Source organism: Scyliorhinus torazame, chromosome 18 (assembly GCF_047496885.1).
Source record: "Scyliorhinus torazame isolate Kashiwa2021f chromosome 18, sScyTor2.1, whole genome shotgun sequence".
NCBI lineage: Eukaryota > Metazoa > Chordata > Chondrichthyes > Carcharhiniformes > Scyliorhinidae > Scyliorhinus > Scyliorhinus torazame.
The window spans coordinates 141,119,395-141,141,932 of NC_092724.1; the positions used below are offsets into that span (position 1 = coordinate 141,119,395).

The window sequence follows — 22,538 nt, forward strand, 5'->3', positions numbered from 1 at the left end:
AGATCTCGTAGTTGTAGGTGGAGAGTTCGATCCTCCACCGCAAGATCTTAACGGTTTTTATCTTGCCCCGCTGTACATTATCGAACATGAAAGCAACCGACCATTGGTCAGTGAGGAGAGTGAATCTCCTGCCGGCCAGGTAATGCCTCCAATGTCGCACAGCTTCTACTATGGCCTGGGCCTCCTTTTCGACTGAGGAGTGGCAGATTGCGGAAGCATGGAGGGTACGTGAGAAGACGGCCACGGTCTGCCAGCTTGGTTGAGGGTGGCCGCCAGAGCTACGTCAGACGCGTCGCTCTCGACCTGGAAGGGGAGAGACTCATCGATGGCGTGCATCGTGGCCTTTGCAATGTCTGCTTTGATGCGGCTGAAGGCCTGGTAGGCCTCTATCGACAGGGGAAAAACTGTGGATTGGATCAGGGGACGGGCCTTGTCCGCATAGTTGGGGACCCACTGAGCATTGTAAGAGAAAAACCCTAGGCAGCGTTTCAGGGCCTTGGAGCAGTGAGGGAGGGGGAACTCCATAAGGGGCGCATGCGTTCAGTGTCGGGGCCTATAACTCCATTTTGCACTATGTAGCCGAGAATGGCTAGGCGGTCAGTGCTGAACACGCATTTATCCTTGTTATACATAAGGTTAAGGATCTTTGCGGTCTGGAGGAATTTTCGGAGGTTGGTGTCATGGTCCTGCTGGTCATGGCCGCAGATGGTGACATTATCGAGATACGGGAATGTTGCCCGTAAACCGGACCGGTCAACCATTCGGTCCATCTCGCGCTGGAAGACCGAGACCCCGTTAGTGACACCGAAGGGAATCCTTAAGAAGTGGTAGAGCCGCCCATCTGCCTCGAACGCAGTGTACTTGCAGTCACTAGTGCGGATGGGGAGCTGGTGGTAGGCGGACTTAAGATCCACCGTGGAGAAGACCTTGTAATGCACGATCCTGTTTACCAGGTCAGATATGCGGGGGAGAGGATACGCGTCCAGCTGCGTAAACCTGTTGATGGTCTGACTGTAGTCGATGACCATCCTATGCTTCTCCCCAGTCTTTACCACCACTACTTGAGCTCTCCAGGGACTGTTGCTAGCTTCAATGACTCCTTCCCTCAGTGGCCTTTGGACCTCTGACCTAATAAAGATCCGATCCTGGGCACTGTACCGTCTGCTCCTGGTGGCGACGGGTTTGCAATCTGTGGTAAGGTTCGCAAACAGGGAAGGCGGATCGACCTTGAGGGTCGCGAGGCAGCAGACAGTGAGGGGGGGTATAGGGCCACCAAATTTGAAAGTTAAACTTTGGAGATTACACTCGAATTCTAAACCTAGGAGTGTGGCCGTGCAGAGATGGGGAAGGACGTAGAACCGGTAATTTTTAAACTCCCTTCCCTGGACCGTGAGGTTTGCTACACAAAACCCCTTTATCTCTACTGAGTGGGAACCGGAGGCCAGGGCGATTTTTTGATTAACGGGGTGGACGAAGAGAGAACAGCCCCTTACCGTGTCGGGGTGTTTGAAGCTCTCCGTGCTCCCAGAGTCGATTAAGCAGGACGTCTCGTGCCCGTTGGTTAGTACAGTCGTTGTAGCAGTTGAGAGTGTTCGAGGCCGGGACTGGTCCAGGGTCACCGAGGCTAATCGCAGCAGTTGAGTGTTCTCTTTGGGCGGTGTGTGGTCAGCCGAGCTGGGGTCCTGGGAGTCCATCCAAGATGGCAGCTCCCATTGGTCGCACATGGCCCTGGAGGAGGAAGATGGCGGCGCCCGCTGGCCGCATGGGGACCGTGGAGAGGTTTGTGGCGGCGGCCCTCATTCGCCACCGGAGACCGCGGCGACCGCACGGGCCTGGCATACCACCACGAAGTGACACTTTTTGCAGGTGGATGCGCCAGCTGGGCAGCTCTGCCGGGGGTGCTTGACCTGCCCCCAAAAGTAGCAGCGGGGCCCCCCGGGGTTGCCAGGCTGCCTTGCAGCACAAGCTTGTGGGGGGATGGGAGATGTCTCGGGGTCGGCTGCGGAGGGGTTCCACGCTGCCCAGGGGGCTGCCGCGCGGTCGGGAACGTAAGCGGGGGCATTTTGGGAGGCCACATCCAGGGAGCCTGCAAGGGCCCGTGCCTCCTTGAGGCCGAGGGTGTCTTTTTCCAGCAATCGCTGGTGGATTTGCCCCAGCATACCTGCCACGAAAGCGTCCCGGATCAAGTGTTCTGTGTAGTTGCTCGCCAAAACTTGCGGGCAGCTGCAGTTTCTCCCCAACACCAGGAGCGCACGGTAGAATTCTTACAGCGATTCCCCAGGGATTTGTCGCCTCGTTGCTAGCAGGTGTCGGGCGTAGATCCGGTTTACCGGGAGAATATAATGTCCTTTTAGCAGCTCCATTGCTGCATCAAAGTCGTCCGCGTCCTCGATGAGAGTGTAAATTTCCAGGTTCACCTTCGAGTGCAGGACTTGCAATTTCTGTTCTCCTGTGGGTGTGTTTTCGGCCGTCCCGAGATATCCTTTAAAACACGCCAGCCAGTGCTTGAAGATTGCCGCTGAGTTCGCCGCGTGAGGGCTGAGTTGCAGACACTCCGGCTTGATTCTTGGCTCCATCCTTTTAAATCTAGCTTATTAAATTGATGCACGATCAATGGCCACTAAAGCGAGGTTGTAGTCCAACTTAAGGCTTTCATAAGCTAGATGTTTCCCCCAGCAGCTCAGGAACAGAAAGAAGGCTGCTGGGGCGGCACGGGCTCTTATACCCCGCCTTGCAGGGCGGAGCTACCATACAGCTTGACCAATAGGAAACACAATATCTACCAATGGTGTTCCAGCATTACCAGGTACCGTAATACCTCTACACAGACTACCACACCTATTTCTTCACGTAACTTTACATACGGTCAAGTACTTACTAAATTGAAAAAAGAAAATCACAATTTGTTTTAAAAATGTGAACTCTGTTCTAATCCAGCTCAGAAGTTGAAAAGGAAGGAACTTATTCACCCCTCCGGACTTGGTTGCAACAATAGGCAATTTACATTATAAGTGTGGGTGTAGAAATTCATAATGACAAAATGTGAGACAAAATGTGATGGCAGGAAGTAATGAAGTGAATTGAAAGTATGCGCACATATTATTTTATTGAATTATACATATTCCAGCTCAATGCCCGAGGAATAATGATGAAGAAAAATCATAGGCATCTGGCTTGCTCAGTGTGTTTAAATGGCCTTACCAACTCTGGGACCTAACATTCAAATCTTTACCTCCTCAATACACACAAATACAAACACATTGGGCGCGATTTACCAACTGCGTCCTGCCGGAATCGGGACAGGACCGGCCAGTAGATCCTGGGAGATGCTGCTCCCGGGATTCCCAACGGTCATTAAGCCTCACGAGATCTAATGTGATCTCACGATCTGGATCCCGCCCACAATGGGCAGGGCCCTGTCTCGCATATCTTAAAGAGCTCAAAAGCTTACTTAGCTATGCTGCCGCCAGATTGAATGGCCAGCCAACACCTATCAGCCTCTCCGAGGAGTCTCCAGCTGCTGGGTGCCGTTCACGCTGGTCCCCACAAACAGAGAACTGGGCAGAACGGCACTTGGGGGATCCTCCCAGGCAATCGGAGACCGGTGGTTGGCACCCAGACACTGCAGATGCCACCCGGGAACCTTGGCACTGCCAGTTTGGCACCCTGGCAGTGCCACACTAATATTGTCAGGTGCCCAGGTGGCACTGCTAGGCTGGTAGGGGCACTGCCAGGGTGCCAGGCTGGCTGTACCAAGGTGCCAGGCTGGAATTTTGCTATTTTGCCCACATCAGGTGTTGTGCCTGGGGGGGTGCCCTGTCGATGTTCCTCAATGCAGGATATGCAGCTAAGTGTAGCCTCCGTAGGGCATTCCCCACCGGGGCCCAAACCCCCCCAGAATGCTGTTAGATAACGGGGTTGTTCCCGATGCTACAAGCACAGGCAACGACCCCTTGATTCGCACCCAAAACGTACCCTTTTTTTTTGTTAAACCGCACCCATTATCTGAAAATGTCCTGCGTGCAATGAGTATGAGTGTTCTGCAGAATGTTTACACTGGCATTCTTATTGAGATAGGCCATAAGGACATTGTGCAGGAAATGGAAATGAAAACTGCACACTGGCGCAGAAAGGTCTGCTTGTTGTGATACAAGTGCAGGATGGGGAATGAAATGTTTAAGAATGCCTTGTTGGAGTTCCATTTGTCAACGCTGATATTTCTTACCACAAAAACAATGGGTCCAAACTTGAATTTAGTAATGGAGCACAGAGTAACATGCCAGCGTGTTTTCCTAACGAGAGCAGCTTTTAATTGAGCGGTTGCATAACCCTATTGGCTGCAGGGTAGAGAAAGTAAGAAAAGTGTCTCAAAAGTTTATTAAGTATGTTTTTTTTTAGAAATCACGCATTTTTCTCTTACCTCCGTCCCTCTCCTCGTAACTGATATGAAAGCCGAGTGAAATTGCAGCTCATTATTTTAAAGTATTATACAAGATGAAAATCACTGCAAAAAGCGCTGTTTAGCCCTGTGAATATTTAACAATTTAAGGTCATAGTCCTTAAACATTAATGGAGTAATGAGTAATCAGTATTGTGTGAACGACAGTGCAAAGCAAATCTTCGTGAAAATGTGTTTTTTTTTTGATTCCGGGTTAAAAAGGTGAGACCGAGAGTAGAGCAGGAGAAATGGGCAAAACCGCAAGGAGAGTGGGAGAAAAGGGCGAGTGTGGAACAGAGCACTGAAAAAAAAAACAGACCAGAAAGGGCAAGGCTGAGAGCCTTTGAATATTTTTAAGACTGAGCTGGATAGATTCTTGATTAACGAGGGGGTGAAAGGCTCTGAGGGGTAGGCAGGAATGTGGGGCTGGGGTTACAACCTTATTGGATGGCAGAGCAGGGTTGAGGGGTCGAGTGGCCTACTCCTGCTCCCAATTCACATGTTTGGATGAGAAGAAAGAATCGGGTCGCGAGGGGAGTGGGAGAAAAGAGCAGCACGTAGGAAAAATCCCAAACTGACGTTGGAGCATGAGGAGTGTCTTCGGGTTAAGTTACAGGTAAACATTTCATTTAATCTACATGTAAGTTGGATTGGATCAAATAATTATTTTTTAAAAGCAATAAAAGTAAGGCAAGTTGATTCAATACATAAACCTTAATTAATGAAACAAATAAAACAAAATGGGGGTAAGTTGCTGGAGTGTCACAACTTCAGCACACGGGAGTTTGTTGGAAGTGCCACGATCCAGGACCTCCACACCTATAGTGACTGCCTTCAATTTGAGGAACTTCAGCTCAGAGGCATTGAGCTGCAGTCCAAGGTGCAGAACATGAGGGAGGGGTGGTTACCTGGTCACTTTGATCCAGGAGGCAGTCATGCCCCTTAGGTTAGGAAATAGTCCAGGCTGGTGGGGCGAGGCATCTCAAATATATCTCAGTATGGCCATCCATCGCAGCATCTGTGAGGCCACAGTGAGTGTTTACTAGAGAAGAGGAGAGAACATCATCTTAGGAACCAGAAAAGGCCATTTAGCCCATTAAGTGTGTTCCACAATTCAATGAGATCACGGCTGATCTGGGATCTAACTCCATTTATCTGCCTTTTCCCCACACCCTTCAATACCGTTTGGTAATGAAAAGTGATCAATCTCAACATTAATAATTGATCCAGCATCAGTAGTCATTTACAGAGGAGAGTCCCAAACTTCTGCCATTCTTTACATGGAAAAATGCCTCCTGACGTCATTCCTGAAAGATCTGGCTCCAATATTTAGACTGTGCGCCTTAGTCCTAGACTCCCCACTTATCGGAAGTATTTTCTCTCTGTCTATGCTATCTGTTCTCCTTAATATATTGAAAACTTTGATCAAATCACTCCCTAACCTTCTAAATTCCATGGAATACATCCCTAGTTTGTGTAATCTCTCCTAGTTTGTGTTAAACCCGCCTTGTAAATTAATCTGTGGGGCCCAGGCATCATTTCTGGTAAATCTACCCTGTACTCTGTCCGAAGCAAATATATTGGGCGCGATTTAACAAAAACAAACAGAATCCCATTGTGGGTGGGGTTAGCGGGCTGTTTCTTGGTGCGTGTAGCGCCGGGAACGACACCGCTATCAAACGGACTCTGTGATTTTTTTTCGGGCCTCAGCAGGGAAAGCCCCGCCAAGGACGCAATTACCGTAATTTCCTGCACTGAGGAACTCCGCTCGCCTGACATTCTGGCAGTGCCAAGGTGCCTAGGTTACATCAGCGGTGCCAGGGTACCACCCTACCCAGAGGCCGACCATCCGGGGGCTCCAATCGCTGGGGGACACGCCCCAAGCGCCATTCCGCCCGGTCCCAGTTTATGAAGACCAGTGTCAAATGGTTCCCGGCTAGGGGTCTCCTCGGCAAGGCGGTAGATCCCGGGGGTTGGTTAGCTCGGATGGGGACATGTGTAAGTATGTCTAACTGCTCACTTAAATATGGAAATTTAGGCACCGCCCATTGAGGGGGGGATCCAGATCATGATGTCTCATGAGATCCTGTTCGATCTTCCGAGATGTGGCGATCTGGGTGAATCTTGCAAGAGGCCTCTTGTGAGATCTACCGGCCGCGACGCATCCCAAATCAGGCGTGATATGAACGTTAGATTGCGCCCATCATTTCTTAGTGTCCAGAACTACTGGCAGTTGTCCAGGTGTGGGGTAACCAGGGCTTTGTCTAACTGATGCACAACTTGCATCCCCTTGAGTTCTCTCCTCTAGACATAAAGACCAGCATTCCATTCACCTTTCTGAATATTGTCTGTCCCTGTTTATGCCATTTTAATTATCACTTGGATCATCAGGTTTGTTGGCATCTCTGCTGTTTCTCGTTTTACATCATTGAGAAGGTACTCTGTTCTATCCTTTATAGGTTGAAAGTATATGACCTCACATTTGCCTATATTGAAACCTATCTAATTATTAATATTTCTTTGTAATTTTATGCTTCCATCCACGGTGCCTATAATTCCACCTATCTTTGTGTCTTCAGCATTTAAGTCATAATAAATAGTTGAGTCCCCCAAAAAGATTCTTGTGGGAAACCACTGGTCACGTTTTGCCAATGACATTACCTGCCATTTTCCTTACTCCCTGGTTGCTGTTACTCAGCTAGTTTCCTAACCAGGTCAATAATTTGCCTTCAGTTCCATGAGATTCAACATTTGCTAGCAGCGTCTTTATGGGGACTTTATCAAATGCCTTCTGGAAATACATATAAATAACATGCACGCAGTACGCGAGCCACTATTTTAGTCATCTCTTCAAAAGATCCAATTTGTGTCAGGTGCAATGGTATAATCTCAAGCAGCTATTGGATAGGTACATGGATTACGGTAAAATGATATAGTGTAGATTTATTTGTTCTTAAGGGCAGCACAGTAGCATTGTGGATAGCACAATTGCTTCACAGCTCCAGGGTCCCAGGTTCGATTCCGGCTTGGGTCACTGTCTGTGCGGAGTCTGCACGTCCTCCCCGTGTCTGCGTGGGTTTCCTCCGGGTGCTCCGGTTTCCTCCCACAGTCCAAAGATGTGCAGGGTAGGTCGATTGGCCATGATAAATTGCCCTTAGTGTCCAAAATTGCCCTTGGTGTTGGGTGGAGGTGTTGCGTTTGGGTGGGGTGCTCTTTCCAAGAGCCGGTGCAGACTCAGGGGGCCGAATGGCCTCCTTCTGCACTGTAAATTCAATGATAATCTATGATTAATCTAGGACAAAGGTTCGGCACAACATCGTGGGCCGAAGGGCCTGTTCTGTGCTGTATTTTCTATGTTCTATGTTCTATGTGTGACCTTTTGTAGACAAATCTATGCTGGCTCTCTCTGATCAAATACCCTGTCCTTAATTGTGGACTCTAAAGTTTCCCCACAACAGATATTTGGCTCACTGATTTATAATAGCTCCATTTTCCTCTTTGACCTTTCCAAAATAGTGAAGTGATATAAGCAATTTTCTAATCTAATGGAAAAATGTTCCCGAATCAAGGACATTTTGGAAAGTTACAGTGAGATTATACCATCAGAAGAAATAGGGGCAGGAATAGGCCTTTCAACCAATAAGTCTGCTCCACCATTCAATAAGATGGCTGACTTGATTGTGGCTTTAACACCACTTTCCTGCCTATCTCCATAACCCATGATTTGCTTGCCAATCAAAAATCTATCAAATTCAGCCTTGTATGTATTCAATAGCATGGCCCCCACTACTTTCTGTGGCAGAGAATTCCACTCACTTCCGTCCTCAACGGGAGGATCCACAGTGGTTAGCACTGCTGCCACATGGTGCCAGGGACCCGGGTTCAATTCCGGCCTTGGGTGACTGTCGGTGTGGAGTTTGCACGTTCTCCCCGTGTCTGCATGGGTTTCCTCCAGGTGCTCCGCAGTTTCCTCCCACAGTCCAAAGGTGTGCAGGTTAGGTGGATTGGTCATGCTAAATTGCCCCTTAGTGTCCAGGGATGTGCAGGTTGGGTGTGGTTGCGGGGAAAGGTGGGGGAGTGGGCCTAGGTAGGGTGCTCTTTCAGAGAGTCGGTGTAGATTCAATGGGTCAAACAGCCTCCTTGTGCACGTGGGAATTAAATGGTTCTATGGGCCCTTATTTTATGAAAGAAAACCTTTCCAGCATTTACCCTGTCAAGCCCTCTCAGAATATTACATAGAGTCATATAGGCCGACAGCACAGAAAAGGCCCTTCGGCTCATCATGTCTGTGCTCTAATCCCATTTTCCAGCACTTGGCCCATAGCCTTGTATGCTTCAGCATATTTCAATAAGATCACCTCTCATTCTTTTAGACTGCAGTGAGTACAGGCGAAAGCTGCTTCACCTTTCCTGATACGACAACCCTTTCATTGCAGGAATCAACCTGGTGAACCTTCTTTAAATTGCTTCCACTGCACGTATATCCTTCCTTAAGTAATGTTATGGGCCAGGGTTTAGAGAACCCCAAAGTGTATCATGGATTTCACCTGACCCACAACTTTTAATAGATTGTGGTATGGGGAGCACATGGCCCACTCCACAGGTGTGGTAGAGCAGAAATGGAAAAGTATTTTTTAAAAGCAAAACAATGTTTATTCTATGGACTCAAGTTAACCTTTTTAAAACATACAGTGAACATCTGAGCAACCATCAATTCAAATACAACCCCCAAAGAATACAACACTAAATAATGCTTAAGCTGTCCTTTTAACATCCATAAGACTTTAAAAAACCTTTAAAACAGAAAGACATCAGGCTTAACTCACTACTGAGAACAGTTACCACGTTGAAATCAGCAAATGAACATTCATAAGCTTGCAGAGCTTCACACACACATCCTGCTGTGATTGCAGCTGCTCCAAAACTAAAATGAAACCAAACCCACCCTGCAACAAAAAGCCTAAAGCGAAAGTAAAAAGCTGGCAGACAGCCCAGCTCCACCCACTCTCTGACATCACTGCAGTAATAAACATCCATTTCTTAAAGATACTCTCACTGCAGATATTTATATACACACCCATTTCTAAACACCCATTTCTTAAAGGTATTCTCACATGACAGTAAGGAGACAAAACTATAGACAGTACTCCAGATGCGGTCTCACCAATGTCTTGTACGGTTTTAGCAAGACTTCTGTTCTTTTGCATTCCATCCCCTTGCCATAAAGCCAACATTCCTAATTACTAAGTGTATCTGCATGCTAACATTTTGTGATTTATGTACAAGAACATCCAGATCCCTCTGCAAAGTAGTTTTCTGCAGTCTCCCCATTTAAATAATATTCTGCTATACATTTTCCTACATTATAACCCCATCTGACAACTTTTTTCCCATTCAGTTAACTCCTTTGCAGAATATTTGGGCAAAACCTTCAAGGCCCTTGCACCGTTGGCAAAAATCCCGTTATGGCTTCTAACTATCGTCAGAGAGCCACAACGGGATTTATGGCAGCAAAATCTGTTTCAGATCCCCCCCCCCCCCCCCCCCCCCCCCCCCCCCCCCCCAACCGGCAACGTAAACAGGTTCACGACCAGCAATGACATGAACCATGAACCTGATTACCATTCATTTGCATGCATTCAAAAACAGCTTAATGTTGTTGCTTCCGGAGTCGTCAGAAGTTCCCAACTGCCAGCGTGACGTAACGGCGGTGAGAATCACGAATGGTTTCGAAAAATGGAAACCAATCATGATGGCCATGCTGGAGGCTCAGCGGTGAGGGTCATGTCTGGCACAGCTCCTTATAACCCTGACACTGCCCCCTGGCAGTGCTATCTTGGAAGTGCCATGGGACAGGGCAGGGGCAGTGCCAGGGGAAGGGCGATCTAGAACAAGGGGGTACAGTTCAAAAATAAGGGTCCTCCCATTTAGGATGGAGGTGAGTGGAATTCTCTGGCACAAATAACCATCTTTGAGACCTGCTGAAAAATCCATCTCTTCGAAGGAAATTCTGCAGTAACTCTGAGATACAACTCTGGGTAATCTACTTAGACTAACCTTTCAGGAGTGAAAATGCCTTCTTCAATGGGCTGGCCACATACACTTTGTTTTGAAGACAAGCCAATCCCGTGTACTACAAACTGTTCCTTTATTTGTAATTGGTAAAAGTGCACTATCCTCTGCAACTGTATCTTCCCCCAAGTATGTGTGAGAGTGATGGAGCATTAGCCCTTCAGGGTGAATAGATAATCCACAAAAGCTTGCTTCTGATAATTCAACTGACCAAGCACTCAGGGTAATAAACACACACATTTTTCTTTTCAAGAAAGATGCAGATTATGCACAGCGAAGGGCTAACGCTCCATCACTCTCACACATACTTGAGGGAAGATACAGTTGCAGAGGATAGTGCACTTTTACCAATTACAAGTAAAGGAAAAGGAATTGGGGGTTCAGTTCTTTCTCATCCCTGTTTGTGACACTATCATCTACCACTTCACAGTTGCTACCAATGTGATCCATAAGCAATTCATACAGTTTTAAAACCTTTTTTAAAATTTCTTAATTCTAACGTGATGTGCCCCCTTTGTGGGTGGGGAGTTATCGGAGCTCACATGACCCATCAGGCCAATCCTGGAGAGGCAAATGTTTGGCAGTTGGAGTCTGGAGTTCAGAAACATTCTTATCTCTGCTGCATATAAAGTTGTTTCCCCCAATAAAACCCTTGTTAGTTTATTTGCTGAGTTGGTCATCTTTTTTTAAAATATATTTTATTAAAATTTTTCAAACAAAGATTTTTCCGTTTTTACAACTCAACAAGGGATTATACATTAACTGGTAAATAACATTATTTAAATAATATAGTGAACTTACAACAAAAACTAAAAAAGAAAAACAAATAGCAAAAACACAGAATAGTGCTCCCCCCCCCCCCCTCTCCACCCCCCCCCCCTCCCCCCTGGGCTGCTGTTGCTGTCATTTCTATCTTTTCATTATCGTTCCGCGAGATAGTCAAGGAACGGTTGCCACCGCCTGGAGAACCCCTGAGCCGATCCTCTCAACGCAAATTTTATTCGTTCCAATCTTATGAACCCTGCCATGTCGTTTATCCAGGCCTCCATGCCCGGGGGCTTCGCTTCCTTCCACATGAGTAGAATCCTACGCCGGGCTACTAGGGACGCAAAGGCCAAAATATCGGCCTCTTTCGCCTCCTGCACTCACGGTTCTTCTGCAACCCCAAATATAGCTAACCCCCAGCCTGGCTTGATCCGGACCTTCACCACCTTTGAAATTACCCTTGCCACACACCCCCAGAACTCATGCAGTGCCGGACACGACCAGAACATGTGTGTGTGGTTCGTCCAGCTTCCTGAGCACCTCCCACACCTGTCCTCGACCCCGAAAAACCTGCTCCGTCTTGCTCCCGTCATATGTGCTCTATGTAGAACCTTAAATTGAATCAGGTTAAGCCTGGCAAACGAGGACGAGGAATTTACCCTACTTAGGGCATCCGCCCATAGCCCTTCCTCAATCTCTTCCCCCAGCTCTTCTTCCCATTTTCCCTTCAACTCCTCTATCACCGTTTCCCCCTCGTCCCTCATCTCCCGGTATATTTTGGACACTTTGCCCTCTCCAACCCATGCCCCCGAAATCACTCTATCTTGGATCTCCGGCGTCGGGAGCTGCAGAAATTCCCTCACCTGTTGCCTCATAAATGCCCTCACTTGCATATATCGGAAGGCGTTCCCTGGGGGCAACTTATATTTTTCTTCTAACGCTCCCAGACTTGCAAACGTCCCGTCTATAAACAGGTCCCTCAGCTTCCTAATTCCTGCTCGATGCCAACACTGAAACCCCCCATCCATCCTCCCTGGGACAAACCTGTGGTTATTCCTTATCGGGGACCACACCGAGGCACCCGTCACTCCCCTGTGTCGCCTCCACTGCCCCCAGATCCTCAAGGTTGCCACCACCACTGGGTTTGTGGTGTACCTTTTCGGGGAGAACGGCAGCAGCGCCGTCACCAGCGCTTTTAGGCTCGTTCCCTTACAGGACACCATCTCCAGCTTCTTCCACGCTGCTCCCTCTTCCTCCCTCATCCCCTTCCAGACCATCGACACATTGGCGGCCCAATAGTAGCCGCTCAAACTCGGCAGCGCCAGTCCCCCTCTGTCCCTACTGCGCTGCAGGAACCCCCTCTTTACTCTTGGGGTCTTTCCTGCCCACACAAAGCTCGTAATGCTCCTATCTATTTTTTAAAAAAAGGCCTTTGTGATCAGAATGGGGAGGCACTGAAACACGAAAAGAAACCTCGGGAGGACCACCATTTTAACTGCCTGCACTCTGCCCGCCAGCGACAGCGGCACCTTGTCCCAACTCTTAAAGTCCTCCTCCATCTGCTCCACCAGTCGCGTCAGGTTAAGTTTATGTAGGGTTCCCCAGTTCCTGGCCACCTGGATCCCCAGGTATCGGAAGTTCCTTACCACTCTCCTCAGCGGCAGAGCATCTATCCCCCTACCCTGTTCCCCGGGGTGCATTACAAAAAGCTCGCTCTTCCCCATATTTAGTTTGTATCCCGAGAACTCTCCAAACTCCCTAAGTATCTGCATTACCTCTGGCATCCCCTCTACCGGGTCTGTAACGTATAGCAGTAGATCATCTGCGTAGAGCGACACTCGGTGTTCCTCTCCCCCTCTAAGCACCCCCCTCCACTTCTTAGAATCGCTCAGCGCTATGGCCAGTGGTTCAATTGCCAACGCGAACAGTAACAGGGACAGGGGACACCCTTGTCTTGTACCCCTATGTAGCCGAAAATACCCCGATCTTTGCTGGTTTGTGACTACGCTTGCCATCGGGGCCCCATGTAAGAGTCTGACCCATCTAATAAACCCCTTACCGAACCCAAACCTCTTCAGCACCTCCCACAGATAGTCCCACTCCACCCTATCGAATGCCTTCTCTGCATCCATCGCCACCACTATCTCTGCCTCCCCCTCCGGTGGGGCCGTCATCATCACCCCCAGCAACCTTCGGACATTAACATTCAGTTGTCTCCCCTTTACAAACCCTGTCTGATCGTCATGCACCACCCCTGGGACGCAATCCTCTATCCTTGTCGCCATCACTTTGGCCAGCAGTTTGGCATCTACATTTAGGAGTGAGATAGGCCTGTCTGACCCGCATTGCAGCGGGTCTTTATCTCGTTTCAGGATTAGCGATATCGTCACCTCCAACATTGTCGGGGGTAGCATCCCCCTTTCCTTAGCTTCATTAAAGGTTCTCGCCAAAAGCGGGGCCAACAGATCCATATACTTCCTGTAGAATTCCACCGGAAACCCGTCTGGTCCCGGGGCCTTCCCTGCCTGCATGTTCCCCAGTCCTTTAATCACCTCATCCACCTCGATTGGCGCCCCCAGACCTGCCACCTCCTGCTCCATCACCTTTGGGAACCTTAGCTGGTCCAGAAAGTGTAGCATTCCTTCTTTTCCCCCCGGGGGTTGGGACATATATAGCCTCTCATAAAAGGTCTTGAACACCTCGTTCACTTTCCCTGCTCTCTGCTCCATATTTCCCGTTTCGTCCCTAACTCCCCCCATCTCTCTCGCCGCCATCCTCTTCCGAAGTTGGTGGGCTAACTGCCGGCTCGCCTTTTCCCCATACTCATATTGCATCCCCTGTGCCTTCCTCCACTGTGCCTCTGCCTTTCCCGAGGTCAGCAGGTCAAACTCCGTCTGTAGTCTTCGTCTTTAGTTGGTCATCTTTACTTTGCAGCTGTTACACCTGGCGATGAGGTAGATCGGAGCCCTTTCTGTTGTTTGCTGCAAATCAGGAGAGCGGCCCTCACATCGGCCACCTTAATAAAACATTGCCGCAACAACTTGTAAGTACCGAAGTGCCGTTGATTGGGAAATTGGAACAATTTTTCCCTGAAAAAGAACAGTGGATCCAATGTGTCGAGTGTCTTCCATAATTTTTAAGGCCAATGATATCAGGGGGGAGGAAAAACAGGCAGTCATCCTTCTAACAGCCTGCGGTACTCAGACTTATTCGAAGTCACATCTCCCGAGGCCCATGATATAAAAACTTTCGAACAGCTCATTGCATTAGTCAAGGAACACTACAACCCAAATCCATCAGTCATTATGCAGCCATATAAATTTAATTCTCCCAGGGGAGATGATCACAGTGTCCGTGGCACGGTTAAGGCAGTTGGCTGAGCAGTGTGAATTCGGATCAACACTCAACAATATGTTGAGAGATAGGTTTGTCTGTGGTCTTGTAAAATTCCTTCCTGTGTATTTCCTTTGTTCCTGTATATTTTATTTTATTTTTATTATTTTGGTCCAAGGACCCATAATCGGAATGTGCCTTTAAGCAGAAGATTCAAAGTTGAAGCAGCCTGCTTGCCAGGAATCTGTGTTCCCAGGTTTTGTATTTTGGAAGGGGGAAGCCAGACTCTTTGGCACAAAGTGCATCTTAGTAACCAGCTTTGGGGCGGTTAACTGGCAACTGGTGGATTGGTCAGGGAGAGTGTCCTGCCTGACAACTGTCAGTGACTGGTTCCTGCTTGATGCTTTTTGAGAGAATTTAGCAGAAATGTTTAGACCTTGGAAGTGAAAGGAACTCCTGTCTCTCTCTCGCTCCTGTTTGCCGAAGCGAAAGAACAGCTCTATTGTTCTGAAAACAGTGCGTGCCTGGCACATCCTTTGCTGTAAATCTGAAATTATGGTCAGTCTGCAGAAAAAGTAGAAACCTTGCCAGAAAAATAAATCTCAAGCCTAGACCAAAGAAGTCGAGTCTGCAGAGAAAGTAGACAACCTTAGAAGAGAAAACTATCTCAAGCCTAGAAGGAAGAAGTATTGAAACGAAAGCCTGAACATCAGAAAGACATTGACTGGAAGTCATCCCATCCTTATCTTTTTATTTTTATTAATATTTTTCTTTCTCTATCCACCATCCTTTCCCCTCTCTGTCGTTTGTCTGTGTTTGAGTGCAGACAGTGGGATGAGTTAAAAAGGGGGAGGAGGTTGGGAAAGGGGTAATAGATAGTCAGTTACATTTTCTGTCCATTTAATTATAAAACTGCACATAATAAAAGGGTATTTGCGTTTTAAAGTTACAAACCTGGTGATTGCAGTTTATTGAGCTCAACCAAGGACCTCGGGTATTTTAAATAAAAATCTAATTTCACCTGTGTTGCACCTCCGGGTCAAGTAGTTTTGGAATTGATCGAGCCAGGGTGTCATGACAGTATGAATAAACTCAATATAGAAAAGTATTACTAGCAGAGACAGAAATTACCTTGACTAGAGCGTTGGAAATTGTTCAGGTTACAGACAGCGCCAAAAAGGTGCATTCGAATTATAAATCATGCAGGCAGGTGAGGTAAACCAACTTGGACAGGAAAGGACTGGTATTCATGGAGCCAAGGTGACGGTGCAGAAAACAGTGAGCTGAAGAGTGAAAAGCAAGACAGGGTGCAGAGATACAGAAAATCAGGTCAGCTGGCCTGGAGCTTATTAGAATGTGACCGGTGCGGGGGAGAGCACCCCCAGGAAAGATGTTGTGATAACTGCAGCGGAGACCAGGCTAGGCAAAAGGTTTAATTCTGAGTTGCGGCGCACAACGCTCTTGTCCCAGCCCGGGACCATCGGGAACGCTGGCCCAGGTCTGGGGTCACAGTATTTAAGTAACCTGCTAGCAAGCCCCTATTGGGGGAGCCTCAACCCACTCAATACAGGAACTCGTGCGGCAGGAACCCCACAGGGACGTCAATCAACATCCCCGGTGGTCTTCGAGGGGATCATAACATAATGTAAATTTGAAGATTCAACGTGGTTTGCCTGTAACAGAAGAGGAGATATCAGGATTAAACACAGAGCCAAACAAAACCTACCAGGGACAAAAAAAAATTCTGACTCCAGTGCATAGTTTAGAGAATGACTCCGAAGAAGAATCTGAAGTTCACAGATTGAATAATCTGAAAGTAAATACATCAGCCCCAACTGTAGTAGTGTAAATATTGAATGGTCGACCACTAAGTATGGAAATTGATACAGGAGCCTTTACCACTGTCATAGGAGACCAGACACATCAATATTTGCAAGGTGGGATCCAGCCCTTTAAATTAAAAAGCACAACGGCAGGCTGGCAACATACACTAGAGAAGCCCTAAAGATACTGGGGACAACAGTGGCCCCAATAATATACCAACATCAGTCAGCACAGTCACCTATCATCGTGGTAAAGGGCCAAAATCAAGTCTCTTGGGCCGAGGCTGGCTTCGTCAAATCAATTTAAACTGGATAGAGATTTTTTAGCATTAATCAAGGTAATTTTCATGGAATATAAGGAAATTCCAAGAAGCATTTCAGAACAAACAGGGCAAAATACAGGGTATCAAGGCAAAGGTCATCGATGGAGTTTTTCAGGAGCTTCTACGGAAATACCATGAGGTCTTCCAGAGAGAGCCAGGGTGCATCAAAGAAACAAAAGCAAAGGTCTAACTATGTAGAGCCGGAAGAAACACCAACATTTCTCAAGCCAGACCGGCGCCTTCTGCTCTACACCAGGTGGAGATGAAGTTGGAAGACCTGGGGGGTAATTACTGGATATAGTTTTCAGAAAGGGCAGCACTGATCACCCCAGTGTTAAAGCCAGGCCATATGGCCTGAATCTGCGGTGAGTATGAGATGATGGTGAACAGTGCGGCTAAAGTAGATAAATATCCTATCCACAGGATGGAAGATTTATATGCCAGGAAGCCTCAAATACGCCAAATTAGATTTAAGACACGCCTATCAGCAGCTTGAGCTGGAAGATGAGTCAAGAAAGTTCATCACCATAAATGCCCACAAAGGCTTGTTCCAATATAGGACATTGCCCTTTGGTATTTCAGCTGCCTGTGCTATATTTCAGTACACAATGGAGAGCCTGTTGCAGGGAATTCTGAAGGTGGTCGTGTATCTGGACGCTGTCCTAGTGATGGGGCAACACCAGAGGAACCCAGAGAAAATCTGGAAGAAGTCAAGAGGTTTAAAGAGGCCGGTATTTGGTTAAAGTGAGAGAAGTGCACGTTTCAGGTTGATGAAGTCACGTATTTACGTTTCAGTGTTGATGCGAAGGGATTGCACCCACTTGAAGATAAGATAGCGGCAGTAAAAGGGGTCCCAGAACGAGGGAACACGTCAGAATTGAAGTCCTTTCTAAAGATGGTCAATTATTACAGCCACTTTTTACCCCATTTTGGCATCCCTGCATCAACTGTTGAAGAATCAACAACATTGAAATTGGAAAGATTCTCAGAAGCAGCCTTTCGACCAGGTCACACAGGCCCTGCAGTCGTTGGCCTTTCTGGTCCATTTCAATCCGGATAAACCCATCTTGGTCACTTGCGATGCATCACCATATAGCATCGCAGCGGCACTCTCGCACAAAATGGAAAATGGTGTGTGGAAAGACCTGTCTCCTTCTCATCCAGAACATCATCGAATGCCAAGAGGAGATCTTCCCAGATAGGCAGAGGAAGTCTAGTGGGTGGCCATTTATGCCGTAAAAGAATTTCAGCGATATGTTTATGACCGACACTTCACCAGCGTCTCCAACAATCACTTTACATTTTTCATGAAGATAAACCCGAGCGGTATCAGCCCAAGTGAAAAGGGGGGCACTGTTTTTGGCTGCATATTCATAAACCTTTCAGCATAGACCAGGAACCCAGGTATCAAATGCGGATGTTTTTAGCAGACTTCCACTGCAACAAACAATTGCCGATTTTCTTGACACTCCACCTATTTCACCCGGCCACATTATGGTGTGGACCAACAGAGACCCTGTGTTGTCAAGAGTTAAAAGGAGGGTTCTCACGGGCTGGCATTTTGAGAAGTCAGTACACATTAGGCTCTACATGCAACGTTGGAACAAAATTAATTGTGAAGACAGGGTTCCCTTCTGGGGTTTCAGAGTCATGATGCCACCCCTGGGTTTGCAGCCTCTTCTCCAAGAATTGCACAGCGGTCATCCTGGTCAGTCCGTGGGGAAAGTGCTGTCCAGGAGTTATGTTTGGTAGCTAGGGATCAGCAAGGATATTGAAAGTATGGTCAACCCCATTGCGAACAGTGTCAGACACAACACAACCTTCCACCTGCAGCAGGTTTGCAACCTTGGGAGTGGCCAGGGCATCCGTCGACAAGGCTCCCCATCGACTTTGCAGGTCCCTTTTTGGTTATCAACTTTTTGATTGTGGTAGATGCCCAATCGAAATGGCTGGATGTTGGATGTCCAGCCAATGCGTTCGACCACTGCAGCGGCCACTGTGGACAAGCTGAACCACATCTACGCCATTCATGGCCTTCCTGAGGTGATTGTCTCAGACAACGGTACTGCCTTCACAATCGAAGAGTTTCAATTCTTCATTAAGTCCAATGTGGTCCATAAGGACAACCACCTACCACCCTGCATCAAACAGGCTGGCTGAAAGAGCTGTCCAAACTTTCAAAGCACCAATTCGAAAACAAGCTAATCGACCGCCATTGCTTCGGTTAGCGGACTTCTTGCTCTCGTACAATACAACCCATCATACCACTACAGGGGTTACTGTTAATGGGCAGGCATCTCATGACCCAGCTTGACCTCATTCTTCCAAATTTGTCGGGATGGGTGGAGGCTAAGCAAGCCCCACGGAAAGGCCACCACGATACAACCAAGAAGGACAGGTCATTCCAATCAGAAGATTTAGTGTACGTGTGGAACTTTAGCGGAGGAACAGAATGGTTCCCGGAGAAAGTTGCTGCCAGGACTGGGCCAGTATCCTCTGTCATCGACCTACAGAGCTGTGATGCTGGAAAATATGTTGATCATTGAGAAGCAGAGAAGCTGCCATCCCCTCATAGGGACGGGCAGATACAATCCCAGCTACCAGAATACCATTCGCCGAGATGGTGATGTTAAAACTGAGATACTCTATTTTGGACTCCACCGAACTACCAGCCTTGCTGTAGATTCCAATGCCTCCAGTCTGGAAGAGCCAGTTGCCAAGTTGAGATGTTCGGCAAAAGTTAGGAAGTCACCTGATAGACGTAACTGATGAACCTTGTTTTCAGCTCCCTTACTGCAACTCTCTTTGTTCGTATATAATTGTAAATAAGAGCTACTCTGTTTTTGTAATTCAGGGATCTATAAGGGAACTTATCGGAGGAGGAATGTTGTAGCGCCACCCCTTTAAGGGGCGATACTTTGCAGGCCATGTGACGGCCCTGAGCCCATGGGGACAGAGTGCGCAAATGTTAGCCTATTAGGTGTCTAGCCATGGATCTGGCTATTGGGGTTGGTCAGAATTAACCTGGGAGTCATGGGAACAAGACCTATGCAGTAATTGTACTGTTCTGTGTTTATAGTTCTTCATAGTTAAATAAATCACAGGTGTGATTAAATACTGCCTTGTCACTAGCCTTGCAATACAGTGCTAAAATGGAAAAGAGTGGAAGCAATCTGAGATATTTAAGGAGGGAATCCCAGATCCTAGAGTTTTCGATTATATTAAGGAGGATAGAATTGGAAAAGCACAAATACCTTGGGAGGGTTTGGAGAGTTGCAGGAGATTAGAGATGGCGAGGTGTGAGGCTATTGGAGGGATTTGAAAAGAAGACTGAACATTTTAAAATTGGAGCATTACTTAACAGGGAGACAATGTGGGTCAGCGAACACAGGGTGATGGGTGAATGGGACAGGGTGTAAGTTCAAACGTGGAGGGCAGAGCTTTGAACGACCTGAAGTCAATGGAATGTAAAAGATGGGGGACATCAGCCAGGTGCATTGGAATGATGAAGCAGATAGTGCAAAATTTTTCGAAGGACTTCGGTTACAATGCAGCATTGAGGTAAACCAACCAGAAGAAATATGGTTTTGCATACTAATATTGCAATTATACAATGTAAAAGCATTAATTGCTTTAATCATATATCATCGCAACATCTTCATTTTTGCATCCTTATTTATTGTCGGTGGTTCAGCTGAGATTCTAATGATAATAATCTTTATTAGTGTCACAAGTAGGCTTACATTAACACTGCAAAGAAGTTGCTGTGAAAAGCCCCTAGTCGTCACACTCTGGCACCTGTTCGGCTACACAGAGGGAGAATTCAGAATGTCCAATTCACCTAACAAGCACGTCGTTCGGGACTTTGTGGGAGGAAACCGGAGCACCCAGAGAAAACCCACAGAGGCACGTGGAGAACATGTAGACTCTGCACAGACATTGACCCAAGCCCGGTCTCTGGCACTGTGAAAGAACAGTGCTAACAATTGTGCTACCGTGCCAACCTCACTGTGGGTTTATTTTTGATTTTATACATTTCTGGTTACGATTGAACAGGACTGGGGTATTGAATTTGTTTTTATCTTGCATTCCAATTTTTTTTGTCAAGCATTAATTTCCAAAAATTAAACAAGGATATTAGCTTTGCAAGCAGGCCTTGTGAAATTGTTCCTAAGCATGGGTATTCTTAAATCCAGAATGAGTTCCAGTGGTTATGCCTAACCATTCGTTGGCAATAATAACATATACTAGAATGAACCGTTTGGGCGAGGGAATGGAAATAATTTGCATTTATACATTTATTAATATAGAACTTTTCCTGTCCTCAAGATGGTCAGATATGCTTCTGAACCATCTAGTTCAGTTTGAAATGCAATCATTTGTTATTTAGTCGACAGAATTATTATATTTTATAACTTATCAGCAGAGTGGATCATCATAAGTACTTCCTCAAGAAACTAGTTGAACAGTTCAAATTTCAATTTGAAATGCACAAGAAATATAAATATTGTTATAGTTGGTTTGAAGCTCATTAAGCATTTGTTCGGCACCTCAATTCTTTCAATCCCAGAACTGTCTAGTGTTGAAGGGGAGTTTGAAAAGATGCAGCATGTTTTTGATCTATTTACCAAAGAGTCACCCTTACTTTTCTCTCTGAAGGCCATCCTGATACAACTGTGTGCAGCCTATTTGCGAAGTCATATTGATTTTGTGACATGAAAGGGGTTCCACGTTTAGTGCTTTGGTTTGATTATTTACCTCTGCATGCCAGTTATCTTGATCATCGATCATTTTATTTCATATTTCTCCAGTCAACTGTCTACCATGGTAACCTGCAGACTTACTTTTATCCACGATTTGTAGCAATAAAAGTGGATTGCAGTCTAAAATATTTCTGAATTAAATATAAGCAGTCCCAGGAATGTAGCTTCTGATGCTTGAGGGGCAGATGACTACCTTTGTCTTTCCAGTACTCCCAAAGGTTTTCGAATTTATTACCAGCTAGCACTGCAGCACTCTTGATTAAAGCTTTAACTGAGAAAATGCTGGTAAATGTGGCTAAAAACCAGAAATAGATAAGAAACCCAACAACCCTGTTTCATTATTCTGTCAGACACATCAAGTGGCTCACCCAAGGGAGCTTCACAACTAATATTCTCTGCTCCTCATGAACATCACTACTGTGAGGAAATCTCACCGATTGACTTATTGTCATTACAATGATATCCTGAACATTCTGTACAAAAGGAGATTTGAATCATGCCAATAAAATGCCAAAGGTCTGGGCTGCTTGATAAAAAAACTGAACCAACTTCAACTAGACATTAACGGGGTTAAAGAGGAAGGTAAGCAACTTGGGATGTAAATTGAATGTAAGTTCAATTTGTGAGACTGTTGCTTAGGAACTATTTAACACATCGATATCTAGAGTTTTGCCAATTATCATATTGCTTCTTTAAAAATCCCCTTTGTTATCTGTAATGCGTTACAACTGGCACAGTTGTATAGTTGCACTGATTAACATCTGGAGGGCGCTTTTCGAGGAGGCTGTTGGGAAATATTATCTGAAAATGTAATTAAGAGTTATCTATTGTTCCTGTTGTGCCTGTAAACCTAAAGTTAAAAAAACCTTTGAAATCAGGGGAATTTTAGCTTTCTGATTAAATTGATGTACAAGGTAACATTCAGAAACTCTGGTTGAAGTTTGTTTGAAGTTTCTATTGGTCTAACAGTTTTAGTGCATCGGAGGGTGTTGTTTTCTTTTTGGTGGAACCTCTGCATTGT

The 22,538-nt window shown here is 46.6% G+C and overlaps 1 protein-coding gene across 3 annotated transcripts in view; it reads left to right on the plus strand.

Annotated features, from left to right (window-relative positions):
- The first annotated feature begins 4,900 nt into the window (after positions 1 to 4,900).
- Positions 4,901 to 22,538, plus strand: part of card14 (caspase recruitment domain family, member 14) — a 159,896-nt gene continuing 142,258 nt past the window's right edge. For all 3 annotated transcript variants that reach the window (XM_072483487.1, XM_072483491.1, XM_072483488.1), the window contains exon 1: positions 4,901 to 5,054. The gene's annotated coding sequence lies outside the window, so the exon portion shown is untranslated. The remainder of the gene's footprint in view (positions 5,055 to 22,538) is intronic.